This window comes from Xiphophorus maculatus, chromosome 19 (genome assembly GCF_002775205.1).
Source record: "Xiphophorus maculatus strain JP 163 A chromosome 19, X_maculatus-5.0-male, whole genome shotgun sequence".
NCBI lineage: Eukaryota > Metazoa > Chordata > Actinopteri > Cyprinodontiformes > Poeciliidae > Xiphophorus > Xiphophorus maculatus.
In genome coordinates this window covers 22901146-22912324 of record NC_036461.1, presented here as the reverse complement: position 1 = coordinate 22912324, position 11179 = coordinate 22901146, and positions in this window count along the sequence as shown.

Genomic DNA, 11179 nt, shown 5'->3' with positions numbered 1-11179 from the left:
AGCACACACTTCTCCTGCAGGACAACATGACAAAAGGGGAGGGTTTAAGGAGCGCAAACAATTTAAAGACAATACCACAGAAGAAGAAATAAAATGGAGGTTCTTCCTATCTTAAAGTAACACGGTAAAAACAATGAGAGCTTTTAAAGGTGTTTCAGTCAGGTAAGGAATAAGACAAATAACCACAAAAAAGACATTTTGTGTAATTATTAAAAAGAAAAATACAACCAGGTCACACCAAGACCCGCCTCCTGGCTCTGATTGGTTGTTTCTAGTTAGCACTGGGAGAAGGCAGAGGAGCTCATTTTTTCACAGATTATCTGTCTCATACCTTATTGTCACGATGTAGTGACAGTTTTAAGAAATACATTTAATAAAAGCTACATACTGAAGCTTTAAGAAAGTTGTAGTTTAATATGGCTAATCTTGTTATTTTTGTGCTTTTAAACTTATTAGCCATATTTAATACTGTGGATCATAATGTTTGGTATCAAGTTTAGAACAAGTACAACCCTGCCCAGATTTAAAATGATAGTATCTCACAAATATTTAGTTGTTTTGTTTTTTTGCTTTCTCCATATTTGATCCATTGCTATTTACCTGCGGTATATTTTGACTTAATGTTATTTTTAGATAATCTGCCACCCATCTAGTTTACAAACCTATTCAATAACTTAGAATATCATTGAAAAGTACAAAAGTGTGAAAACATTATGAAACACATTATGGAGATTAATTACACTCAAACCGGTGTTTTCCAGCCTTTATTTCAGTTAATTATGACGATTTTCCACTTGCAGTTAATAAAAACATAACATTTAAAATTAGAATACTACATCAAACCAATAAAAGGAAAAACATCTTATAGAGCAGAATGTAGGTTTAATGAAAAGTGTGCTTAATACAATCCTAAAGGTTGTTATTTTCAAAAGGTTCTTTTTAATCTGCTAAATACAAAAGCACCAGAAAGCATATTATCATTTATTGAATATGACTATATGTGATGATCTCCCAACACCTTTAACAGATTTCCAGCTACTATGAAGCTTAAAGGAAATTTCCTGCGCTGTCAACAACCATCCCTCACTGCAGAGAGACGAGCGCTGAGCTGAACTTGATTCGGTTTTTGGAAGCAAGGCCAACGCAGACTGAACAAAGTCAGATTCTAAAAACACTTCACAACTTCTCCTTGTGTTTGCTGATGGGGAATCCAAGTCAGTGGGAGAGGTCCCAGACTGTCCTGTGAGATGAGATTTGAATCGAGCGGAGTTGCACTAGGAAGGCGATAGCCAGGCTAAGTTTATGTAAGTTATCCCAAGAAATCTGGCGTGAAAGAAAAGACAACCCGACCGACTCCAGGAGAAAATGAGAAGCCTTTATTTCTTTTTAAGAAATCTTTTAAAGATAGCATGATCTGACTGAATTACCTGAGGATATCACTCGTGTTAAACATGGTTCCAGGACGGTAAGGCTTCCAGATTTATAAGGATGCTAATTAAAGGAGTCTTGTATAACCTCTTTGTTTAAATCAGTTCAATTTGGGTTTATTTTATCCCCGGCTCTGATGATCTCTTCCACAGACTCTGCTCTCTCTGGCCCCAGCCTTCAGCTGCTGAACTTCGGCGCTCTCGGGCTCTTGGCGGCGCGTGTGCAACAAGTGGTTGCCCGTGACAAGCTCCAGGACGCGCTTATTTGTGTCCCGACTTTGTCCAGCGTACAACTTCAAAGTCTGCAAAAATAAAAAATCCTCATGAAGCACTGCTCAACTTACAAGGGGAAGTGGAAACCCGGTTAGTCCGTTAACTACGATGGCATATTAGGACCTCTGAAACTTTGAGACTAATTAAAGAAATTGCCCCCCCAAAAAAACAAGATTTCGGAGTAGGTTGAAAAGAAAAGAAACCCAGACATTTTTAGATTAATCTCAGAAAATTTTCAGAAACAAAAACAGAAACTTTGAGACTATTCTCAGAAATTTTGTCCCAAAAAAATCTTTTGAAACTCAGAAAATTTGATAGAAACATTTCAGAAAGTTTTTGGGGGGGCGATTCTGAAAGGACATTTGGACATATTTTTCTAAATTTTCTGGAGTTTCAAAAGCTTTTTCGAGACAATAATCTTAAAATTTCTGCGTTCATTTGCCAGAAAATGTTTTGACTTTCGGAATCTGGAAATTTCTTTGTAAATCTCAAAATTCCTCAATTTTTTTGTGGAAATGTACTCCTTTTTTTTTTACCCTAATATGCTGTCACAGTTAACACATTATACAGATTATAGGAACCGCTATCTACTTACAGGGGCTCTCCTTTCCATCGTTTTGATGGTAAGAATCTTACCCTTGTAATCTACGTTTCTCATGTCAGCCCACAGAAATTGACTGGAAGGGGTCAATGTAGAAAAATACATATTTTTAAGATAACTGAGTGAAAAAGCTAATGCATTGTGAGAACAACAACATTTGGGGATGTTGAATCCTTGCCATAGCGAAATGAAGAGGATCGTGTCAATGGCCTTTTGGAACAACTACCAGTGTGGTCAAATGTGCAACTCAAACGGAAACGGCAAGCGAGGTCAATGACTGAGGTTTCAATGCTGGTTTGTTGACCTCACGTCCACAACTGCATGTAAACATGTCTGAATGCTATTAATATGTCCAGTTAGTGGTGTTACAATTATAATGTAGCTTTTGCACAGCAGAACCTAAAGATATAAACCAGCTAAATGTCTTACTTGTTGTCTTTTGGGTAGATTTTAACACGGACCTCATCCACTCCCAGCCACAGTTCTGCTTCCTTCTTGTCTTTCATCTTGAAGTAAGTAACACCAAACATGTCCAGCGTCGATCTTTAGGTACTCGATCACAGCCTCTTCCCTGTTTTAGTTAGCGACATATTTATGTTTTACTCTATGTAAAAAAAAATAATAATCATAATAATAAAAGAAGGGATTACAGATGATTATGTTCTTGAATGATAGAAGAGAATGACTCAATTCAATTTGTTGGGCTTCCTTAGAAAACCTTTGAAACTAATTTGAATAATAAGCTGAGCTAATGCGCTGTTTGATAACTAGGATCAATAGGAATGTATAAGTGATTGAGCTGAAATGACTTTTCTTGTGTGTTTTGAGACATTTGTTGTGAATTGGCGCTATGTAAGTAAACTGAATTGAACTGAAATTGAGTTGAGGTATTGACAAATATTGCTAATTTTGTCACAAATTTTCTGAAAACCAACTGGAACCCAACACATAACTTAGCAATTTTGACAATGAACCAATTAGAATGATGAGATAGGCAAATAACGTTTCAATTACTTATTTTAACTTGTATATAAAACAGATTAGATTTTTTGATTTTATATATATATATATATGAATTTGATAAACAAATTATTTAATAAATTAATTGATTAGAAATGACTTTAATAAATAAAAAATTTTAATCATCATTCTTCTAGAATATTTTTTCAATTATTCCCTCAAACTTTCTGAGACCCTCTGGTGGGCCCCCACTGATCGAAATGATTCAAAAGTACCTGCAGGTGTTTCCTTGTTACTTCAGATGTCAAACTATTTATCAAGTCTGCTAATGTTTCAGTGAATTAACAGGCGCGACGCACAGTAGGGAGTTACTCACTGGTAGCTCCGCTCATTCACATTTCTGTGTATAAGTCCAAGATCTTCAATCAATCAAATTTTAGCACATTTCAGCAGGAAGGCATTTCAAAGTGCTTTACATCATATCAAACACAGAAACACAAAGCAACATAGAATCAATAATCAAAACACAGCATTAAGTCAAGTTGCATCATTAAATTTGTAATTGATTACGTTTCAAATACAATTCTAAACAGGTGGGTTTTCAGTTGAGATTTAAAAGAAGTCAGTGTTTCAGCTGTTTTACAGTTTTCTGGAAGTTTGTTCCAAATTTGTGGTGCATAGATGCTGAAAGCTGCTTCTCCTCGTTTGGTTCTGGTTCTGGGGATGCAGAGAACCAGAACCGGAAGACCTGAGAGGTTCTGGAGGGTTGATACAATAAAAGCAGATCTTTAATGTATTGTGGTGCTAAGCCGTTCAGTGATTTATAAACTAACAACAATATTTTAAAGTCTATTCTTTGAGCTACAGGGAGCCAGTGGAGGGACTTTAAAACTGGTGTTATGTTCTCTATCTTCCTGGTTTTAGTGAGAACTCCAGCAGCAGCATTCTGGAGCAGCTGCAGCTGTTTGATTGATTTGTTGGACAGACCTGTGAAGACGCTGTTGCAATAATCAATACGACTGAAGATGAAGGCCTGGATGAGTTTCTCTAGATCTGGCTGAGACATTAGTCCTTTAATCCTGGAAATGTTCTTCAGGTGATAGAAGGCCGACTTTGTAACTGTCTTTATGTGGCTCTGGAGGCTCAGGTCAGAGTCCATCACTACTCCCAGGTTTCGGCCTGATCGCTGGTTTTCAGTTGTAATAACTGAAGCTGTGCATTGACTCTAGATCTATAACTGTAGATCTATAACTCTAGATCGTTCCTCTTTAGGTCCAAAAATAATAACTTCAGTTTTGTTTCTGTTCAGCTGGAGAAAGTTTTGGCACATCCACACATTTATCTGTTCTAAGCATCTGTTCAGTGATTGGATGGGGTCAAAGGTCACCTGGTGACATCATAATGTAGAGCTGTGTGTCATCTGCATAGTTATGGTAGCTAATATTATTTCCTGTTATAACCTGAGCTAATGGGAGCATATAAACATTGAATAAAAGGGGCCCTAGGATTGAACCTTGGGGTACCCCACATGTGACCTTTGACCTCTTTGATGAAAAGTTTTCAATTGATACAAAGAAATCCCTGTTCTTTATGTAGGATTCAAACCAGTTTAGCACTGGACCGGAGAATCCGACCCAACTCTCCAGTCGATTCAGTAACATGTCAAGGTCAACAGTGTCAAAAGCTGCACTGAGGTCCAACAGAACCAGCACTGTGGTTAACACTGTGGATCATTGAACACTTTTACGAGGGCGGTCTCTGTGCTGTGGTGACATCGGAAACCAGACTGGAAGGAGTCAAAGAGGTTGGTTATCATTAGGAAGCTAGTTAATTGTTTAAACAACTTTTTCAATAACTTTGCTGATGAATGGGAGGTTGGAGATCGGCCTGTAATTCTGCATTAGTGATTTGTCCAGATTGTTCTTTTTTATCAGTGGTTTGATTACTGCTGTTAAAGCCTGGGGGGAGACGCCCTCTTGGCAGCATCTGGAGGGCAGGAGATATTTTCTGAGAGAATGTCCTCCTTCACCTGCAGGAAGAAGAGCCTCCTGGTGAAGTCTTGGATGAGCTCCCTTTGTATCCTCTGGGTAAAACCGAACTCTGAGCTGTAACTGTAGGGGACTCTGATTCTTTACATCCCGAGCCAACACCTACGCAGAAGATTAAAAACACAGATTAAAGATTTAAGCATGCACTGGCAAACGAGGAAATGAGATATAATAATAATAATAATAATAATTAAAGCCACACAGCGGCGTCATGCGGCCCTCGCAGCCAATCGCCGCTCCGGCCTATTGGCCACCGCGGGGGTTCCCGCACCGCCGCCCGCCAGCCACCGCAGAAGCTGTCATGCATTTTCCACGCACGTCCACCAGGCGATACACATGAATGCGTTCGGGAGCTCTTCCCGACAACTCACAAAAAATCTGGTGCAGATTGGTCGATGCAGCGAGGAGATGTGATGGAAAAATTACAATAAGTTCACATCTGCCAGTCATGTTATATGAATGATTGTGAACTCTCACCAAAAGAACTATTTGGGTTACATGTAGAAGGTTGGAAGTTGCTGCGTCAGAACCAGACTGTCTCACCCCTTGTTGTTAATTCTTTATCTTTGGTATAAAACTCATGTGTTGTCTCTGCCTGAGGGAGCTTTTCATCCAGACTTGCTTCATTATTGATTGTCCTACAAGCTCTCTGTATTGTGCACAATATATGAATAAACCTGATTGAGTGATTTCACCTGAACAGTGCTTGGAAATAGTATTTTTTTTCCACGACATGTATTGACTTAGGGGGAGCAGTGGAGTCAAATTACATTTCAATACTGTTGGGCTCTTTAGAGGTGAATAAAGGTCTTACATATCAAGTTTGGTGCCAGTCGGATCATTCATGTGTGATTTAAATCGTATGAACATGGCGAGGGACTGATATTTGCCATTTGGCCATGCCCACGCAGTTAAGCCAGCAGCGAGCATTGACAGAGCTCATCATATTATCATTTATGTAAGTTTGCACTGCATTAAATCCATATAAAAAACAACAGTAAAAGTAAGACATACAGCAGAAAAAACAGGTGACTTCCTATCGGAAGTGGGCGGGGCTTAGATGACGTCAGACTATATGATGATATAGGATCGTCAGGCATCCCACCAGGATCACTCATGCCAAGTTTGGTGCAGCTCGGTCAAAACGTGGAATCTAGAGCCAAACATATGGCAACGGCGATACAGGTCACTTCGCCAGTCCGCCACGCCCACCTGCTCCATCGAAGCCGGTCGGGGTTGGAATCCTCAACACACCAACATGTCTTCTTTGCGTTTCATGTTGATTAGGTCAAAGGGGTAAGATAGCGACCGTTCACAGTAAAACATGACACTTCCTGTTCTCAGGGGGCGTGGCTTAAGTGATGTCATCATTTGACCACTGGGTATTGTAGGACACCCGATGACGATCAATCACTGAAAGTTTGGTGACTCTGTGAGTTTTTGTGTAGGAGATATAACAGTTTCGTGTTTCCTGGCGAGTAGGTGAACTTTGACCCCTGGTAACGCCCCTTCAACATGCTCAAAAGCTCACCGTTTTGATAACTTTTAATCAGCCATGCCTTATGATCAGACTGACCGAGTTTGAAGCCGAACAATCGAAATCCCTAGGAGGAGTTCGATCAAATGCAAAGGCTGTAAACGTCAAAAATGGGGTCAAACATATCTGGAATTAGGATAGGTGAAGATCACCATGTGATCTCTCTTTTTGCGGATGATGTCCTTTTATACCTGAAAAACCCAAATAAATCGGTCCCGGCTGTACTTAGTTCCATAGATAAATTTGGTGCTCTTTCGGGTTATAAAATTAATTTAGGCAAGTCTGTCGCTTCTCCTTTCAATATCCCCCAAGATATGATGCTACAACCTATTTTTCATACATCTAAAAGAGGTTTCAAGTACTTGGGCATTTTTATTACCCCTGATCTGAAAGACCTATTCCCATCAAACTACTCCCCCTTAGTTCAGAACATTAAGAATGATCTGTCGAAATGGTCTACTTTACCTATATCACTTCTCGGTAGGGTTAATACAATAAAAATGAATATTCTCCCTCGCTTAAACTACCCGTTTCAAAACCTTCCTTGCTATTTGTCCCTTACATTCTTTAAATCCCTTAATTCTCATATTTCTCGTTTTATTTGGAACAATAAGCATCAACGAATTAGGTTCTCCACTCTTACTAAACCCAAGCAGTTGGGAGGTTTATCTTTACCCAATTTGCAGCTCTACTACTGGTCTGCTCAGCTTAAAATGATGTCTGACTGGTTTTCTAGTAGAGACACCTGCTTATGGCGGGGCCTTGAATCTTTTTCATGCTGTCCTAGAAGGTTAAGTTCTCTCCCTTTTATCAATAACTTAGATCAATTGGATTCATTGAAGGAAAACATGGTAGTTTATAGTACTTTGTTAGCTTGGCAAGACATAAGGAAATACTTGAATATTCCCTCCTTTATCTCAATTAGATCCCCCCTGACTTTAAACCCAGACCTACCAACTTCTATTAGAAGTATTGGCCTATTGAGCTGGTCTTGTTCTGGTCTGAATGATTTCTCTGATTTGTTGATTTCCGGTGCTATCAAATCATTTAATCAAATCAGGGACAAGAGCAACATTCCTCAGAAAGATTTTTATAAATATCTTCAGATTCGACATTTTATGGATTCGTTATTTCGGTCCAATGCATTCCGTAGCGAACTGACAGACTTAGAAAATGTTCTGGTTTCCACCAATTCTCCTAAAGGTCTGATTTCCAAATTCTATGCATCCTTACTCTGCTCTGTACCATCAAGCTTTGACTCTGTCAAGCGGTTGTGGGAGCGCGATCTGGAGATGAAATTCAGCCCTTTAGATTGGCTTAAGATTTGCAATGGAACCTTTCCTCAATGCACTTCTATTTCTATAAAAGAACAGAATTTCAAACTTTTCTATAGATCCTACTATACCCCTGTTCGTCTTCAGAGAATGTTCCCCAACCGTTCCAATCTGTGCTGCAAATGTTTGAGGCACAGAGGCACTTTTCTCCATCTATTCTGGTCATGTGATTTATTAAGGACCTTTTGGAGGGACGTACATTTGGTGATTGAAAAGGTTTTGGGTGTTCGCTTTTCTTTGTCTCCTGTGTTCTATCTTCTAAATGTTTCCCCCAATCATTTCGATGCACATTCTAAATCCTTGTTTACGATTCTTCAATTTCTTGCCAAGAAATGTATTTTGTTACAATGGACTTCTCCTTCTGCCCCCACAGTAAATATGTGGCTCACACAGATATCCGTTATCCTTCCTTTGGAAAAGCTGACCCATGATCTCAATCACAAATCAGATAAATTTTTGACACTTTGGGGTCCCCTTGAGTCTTTTCTGCTTGGTCCCTAGGATTTTATTTTATTTTTATTATTATTATTTTGTTTTATAGCTCTATTTATTCTTGCCTGCTTTTGTTTCCCCGCTCTTGATGGCTGAGGGATGACGTGGACTGGAGGAGAGGATTGACACCCTGTTTCTCGTGCTTGTGGGGTATTTTGTTGTAGATTTTTTTTTTTTTTTTTTTTTGTGTGTGTGTTCGTTTGTTTGTTTGTTTGTATGTGTGTGGCGGCACAGGTTTCTTCTTTGTTCTTTATATTGTAACGTATCTAAAATTAATAAAAATAATATATAAAAAAAAAAAAAGGAAAAAAAAAAAAATGGGGTCAAAATCGGAACTTCAATCCAAAATTGCTGACTTCCTGCATTATTTGCCAAAATAATGTATTTTCACAATTTTCAGATGCTAATTCTCATTTTGTGTGATACACTGCAAAAACACAAAGTCTTGTCTTTACATGTACATGTTGCTGTAACTGAGCACAGTCACTACATGTGCTACCGTAGACCAATATTAATACTGCTGCTGCTCAATCCTAATCCTGCTAAATCTTTCTGGTTCCACATCAGGGCTCTTTGTCCCTCTGAGGGGGACTTCCCTGATGCGGCTCGGATCAGATCGGTTCATTTACTCATATGAACTGCCTGAATGTGAAGCCTGCAGCTGTTCTGGGCGTCCAGGAGAAGCAGAACATGGCGGCGGAGCTCAGCTCACCTGTAGCCAATCCAAGGTAACGCCTATAACGCAGCAAATCGAAAAGCAGAAATCAGAGATCCTGATTGTCATGGAGCCACCATGCAAAGTTTTATTTAATATTTCAAGTCTCGTATAACTTGAGGGACATTAAAGGTATTAAAGCTTCAACAGGTGCAAAGATAAGAAAACAGATCTGGGATTACTCAGCCGCAAAAGATATTTCAAGAGTTTTATTAAAATAATCCTTGGTGAAGCAGATTTTCTTGGTGGGACTGTTTGGATCTGGCTTTGTGTTGTGACTCTACTGCTTTAATAACGAAACGCAGTGAATTCAGAGTAAATTCTGCTCATTTGGGTGAAAACTGAACGCTAAAGCAGGTTAGTAATTAGACCTGTCTCAATAACAAACTTTACTAGACGATAAATTGTCCCAGAGGTTATTGTGATAAACAATAATATTGTTGTTTTGAGACCATTTTTAAAGTAATATAATGGTAATGGCAATAAAATGTGAGGATTTGGGTTGGGCTGAACGGTGCAGGCTCCGTTAGAGCCGCTGAAGCGCAAACAAAGAACCCTCCAGTAAGTAAATACTTAAAGTAAAAGACATGCTACACACTTTATTAACTTTCACTGCTCAATAGGAAGAAACACATTAACAATAAAAATCAGTTTGATACTTCATTACGTTGGCTGAATCATGAGGCTTTCAATCAAAACTAGCTAAACTGACTACATTGCTTTCATAGACTTAGCTTTTTTTCTGTCGAAGGAATCCAATATTTCAATTACATTCAACTCTCTAACTCTTACTTTAATAAGAACAGTTTGAAACTGGAGGGGCTGAGCGTTACCATTAGCTCAGTATGGGAGCCGAGGGCAGAGCAGCTGACGGGAAAACAATAAATAAAGTTTGCCTTTATTTCTCATCATCTTCAACGTAGAGCCTTTAAAACTGCAAAATAAAATCTAAACATTTTCTAGAAAACTCTGGTGCTGAGCCATAAGTTTAAGTTATGATTCTCCCATATATTCAGTTTCTACATGTTTGGGTTCTCAGCCATCCAGAACAACCTCCGACCCGCCCCACAAAACAAGTTTACAGCAACTGAAGTTATAATTTAAATAACACATAACTTGTATTAAGAGCCACTGCAATAAGTCAACATTTATGAGGAATTTTATTAAGTGGAGTCACTCATTAAAACTTGTTTTTATTCAGATCGGTGACCCTGAACCAAACTCGTATCTAAATAACATTTGAATCTTAGTTTGAGTTCAGTGGATCTCAACACGTTGAGAAAAACATATTTGTTATGCATTGCTACTTACATTTAGGTCCTATGGCTTGAACACAAAAACATTTTTTCAATCATATTTTACGTGACATTAAACTTTATCTTTGCGCTTGATAAATTTTCCTGTTTATGGTCCCCCCCCACCAGCAATGAGATGGGATGTATGCCCTAGCTTCAACTTCCACACTTTTGTCCATGTTGACCAACTTTTCCCTGTCTGAAGTAACCATTGGCTCAACTTCTTATACTTTTTTAAAAAACTAAAAAGCACCAAAATAATTTAAATTGACGAGAACCTGTGAACATCCATTAATAGAATATTTAATGAGGGCAGCCTAATATTTCTACTACCTTTGCTGTTGAAGCTAAAGAATGTCAAAATAGTTGTTTTTCGTTTTTTATTCAGCTTTAATACGCTGGCAGCAAAACTCTGCAGGTGTTTAGAAATGACTCAAAAACATTTTAGGACTTTGCTTCAGCAACACTTGTAAAACCTGCAGTGTTGGTTTTTTTCT